Source organism: Peromyscus leucopus, unplaced genomic scaffold (genome assembly GCF_004664715.2).
Source record: "Peromyscus leucopus breed LL Stock unplaced genomic scaffold, UCI_PerLeu_2.1 scaffold_505, whole genome shotgun sequence".
Classification (NCBI taxonomy): domain Eukaryota; kingdom Metazoa; phylum Chordata; class Mammalia; order Rodentia; family Cricetidae; genus Peromyscus; species Peromyscus leucopus.
The window spans coordinates 15,770-19,358 of record NW_023505404.1 but is presented as its reverse complement, the minus strand read 5'-3'; the positions used below and the strand labels follow the sequence as shown (position 1 = coordinate 19,358).

The 3,589-nt window shown below is 40.9% G+C and overlaps 1 pseudogene; it reads left to right on the top strand.

The window, feature by feature from the left end:
- The first annotated feature begins 835 nt into the window (after positions 1–835).
- Positions 836–1,614, top strand: LOC114701016 (annotated as a pseudogene).
- The last annotated feature ends 1,975 nt before the right edge of the window (positions 1,615–3,589 follow it).

Genomic DNA, 3,589 nt, shown 5'->3' with positions numbered 1-3,589 from the left:
AAGAGGTAATATATTAAGAATCGCCAGCTTTGACTTGTCTGCTATGTGCTATGCTAACAATGTCATTATTTTATCTAGGTAGTCTCACCCCATAGCTCAGGCTAGGGCTAAACTCTAGATCCTCCTGCCTCTATCTTTCTCCTGCGTACTTGGATTAAAACTGAGCATCACCACACTCAATTTACTTATCTTTATAAAACACCTTAAATGTTTATTTTATTCAAACTTTGATAATCATTGATCCAACTAGGATAGAAATTAGCATTTTTGTTTGTAAAAAAGTAAGTTGAAGTCTATAGATTTTATTTAATTAATATAAGGTCCTAGAAGGACAATAGGGAATATTCAATCTGAAACTAGAACTGAAGCTGGCAAATACCATGTTTTCTTCCCCCATGGCTGCAGAATCAATCTGCCTTTGATATCCCAAGCAGATGTGGGAGAGGCACAGGTTGTGAAAATCCATCTGGGGGCAGGTATAAGAATAAGAGACACATTGAGGCAAATATGCTCAGTCTGGGGTATAGATCTTGGCAGGCAAGTTCAAGGTTTAAGGGAATGCCAAGTTCACCCAATTAAAGAGGTTTTTGTGCCCAAGAAACTTGCTCAGTGTTAATAAGAGTGGAAGCTTAAAAATTCAAGATGGGTGCAAATACACAAATACATGTGTGATGACTATTCTTGGTTGTCAATTTGACTACACCTGAAATTAATTAAATCCCAAATGATTTGGACATACCTACAAGGGAATTTTTCTTAATTAAATCAGACGCCAGGGGACAGAGCGCATCTGCGGAAACAGATCCCGAAGGGTGCGGGTGGGCCTGTCGGAGTGCTGGGATTTGAGCTTCGGCTGTTTGAACCCAGGATCTCGAAATGCATCGTGATTCCTGTCCATTAGATTGTAAGGTGTATGTAGGTAATCTTGGAAACAATGGGAACAAGACTGAATTAGAACGGGCTTTTGGCTATTACGGACCACTCCGTAGTGTGTGGGTTGCTCGAAACCCTCCTGGCTTTGCGTTCATTGAATTTGAGGATCCCTGAGAGGCTGCTGATGCTGTCCGAGAGCTCGATGGAAGAACACTATGTGGCTGCCGTCTAAGAGTGGAACTTTCGAATGGTGAAAAAAGAAGTCGGAGTCGTGCCCCACCTCCCTCCTGGGGTCGTCGCCCTCGAGATGATTACCGTAGGAGGAGTCCTCCACCTCAGCGAAGATCTCCAAGAAGGAGAAGCTTCTCTCAAAGCCGGAGCAGGTCACTTTCTAGAGATAGGAGAAGAGAAAGGTCTCTGTCTCGCGAGAGAAATCACAAGCTGTCTCGATCCTTCTCTAGGTCTCGTAGCCGATCTAGGTCAAATGAAAGGAAGTAGAAGACCAGTTTGCAAAAGAAGTGATGTACAGGAAAGAACTTCATTTGACAGGAGTATGTACAGGAAATTCAAGTTTGTTTGAGACTTCATAAGCTTGGTGCATTTTTAAGATGTTTTAGCTGTTCAAATTTGTTTTGTCTCTTGGAACGGTGACACACAACGATGTAATTCTCTGTGGTTCCAAATGGATCCTAGGAGGCATGTAATATCAAGAAGTGTTACTTTACAATGTTCCCTTAAGCAAGATTGGATTTGCTTTGAACTTTAGTTTTTCATAGACTGAAATAAAACTAGATCCTGCCCAGTTAAAGTGTGATGTGCTAATGATATAGAAAGAGCTGGCAGAAATGGAAAAAGCTGTAGTTTCTCTAGTAGCTGGGATATGTGTGGAGCTGCGGGGGAATGATAAGCAGTCTTTAAAAGCTGCTGTGAACACAAGCCAACAGGTAAAGGGTGGGAACTGCACTCCGAAGGCTTGCAAAGAGGTTCCTCGCCGATTGCTATAGATGGACAAAAAGCTGTTTGTAACATTTTATTTGAAATGGAAGGCTTTAAGTTAGCAGTGTCCTATCAGTTTAAGGATACATTGTAGAGCTGAACTTTTGAGTTACTGTGCAAGGTATCTTTTTCATGCTGTCATTTGTAATATGTTTGTGAGAATCCTTTGGATTAAAGTTTTGGTTACAAAAAAAAAAGAAAAGAAAAAGAAAAAGAAAAAAAAAAGAAAGACCCTCTAAGACAGATCTTTGAGGTGGGAAGATAGACCTTTTAATCTATATCTTTTGAGGTAGGAATACCAACCTATAATCCGGACCATACCTTCTGTTGGCTGCCTATTTAAAGGACATGAAAGAAATGAAAGAAGGAAGCTTGCTCTCTCTCTCTCTCTCTCTCTCTCTCTCTCTGTGTGTGTGTGTGTGTGTGTGTGTGTGTGTGAGTGTGTGTGTGTGCTTGCACTAACTTTTGATACCAAATCCATTCTTTCACTGGCATCAGAGCTTACTTCTTCGGGGTTCTGAAGACTAGCTAAGACATCCAGCCTCATGGACTAAACAACTGCTGATTCTTGAATCTTCCATTCATAGACAGCCATTGTTGGAATAACTAGATGGAAGATGGGGCAGAATTCATTCTATAAGTTCTGTTCCTCCAGAGAACCCTGACTAATATAACATCCTACAGTAGACAAAGAGGAAACAGAAACCACAGAATAAAACACCCATCCAACAAAGACAAATCAGGGACTATAACTCATCATTCCAAATCCAGATACCTAAACACCAGTATAAAATCATAATCAACAACAGCCAGGATAATATGGGACCACTAAAGCCCAGCTATCCTATGACAGCAAGACCTGAATATTACAATGCAACATACAAGAAAATGACCTTAAAAACAGCTTTATGAAGTGCCTGCATAAAGAAATTAGAGAATTTTCATACCAGTGACTTAACAGCACACCTTCCAAAAGCAAAAATTCAATGCAATCCCCTGTAACATGAATCTTAAAAGGTCTTATTAATAAAAACAAATCCAGGGCCAGATATTGGGGTGAATTCTGAAAGATCAAAGAAACAGAATAAGCCACAGCTAACCTTACCTCTCCAACTCCTCAGCTGATCCTGTTTCCTCAAACTTTTGGAAGCCTCTGAGTCCTCATCCAAATGGATCTCAGCTGAACTGCTGGTAAAAGCCTCAAATCTTAAAAGGTCACTAGTTCCTGGTCCTAAGGCCTTATATACTTTTCTGCTTCCTACCATCACTTCCTGGGATTAAAGGCATGTATCTTTCCTAAGAAAGACATGAGATGCCAAGTCCTGGGATTAATGTGGTTGATTTATTTTGTACCCTAATAAACTTATCTGAGGGTCAGAGAACAGAACAGCCACTAGATTAGACATAGAGGCCAGAAAATGGTGGCACACATGCCTTTAATTCTTTCACTTGGGAGGCAGATATCCATCTAAATCTCTGTGATTTCAGGGTCACACTGGAAATAGCCAGGCATGTTGACATACACCTTTAATCCCAGCACCAACCATAGAGGTTTGAAGGTCTATACAGACAGACAGGAAGTGACAAGGCTGGGCAGGAAAAAGAAGTGATGTAGCTGGACAGAGAGCAAATCAGATGGCAGAACAGCAAGGCATATAGGTATGAGTAGACAGGAAGTATCTCACTTTTTGGAAGCTGAAGAGTTAATGAGGTGAGGTGT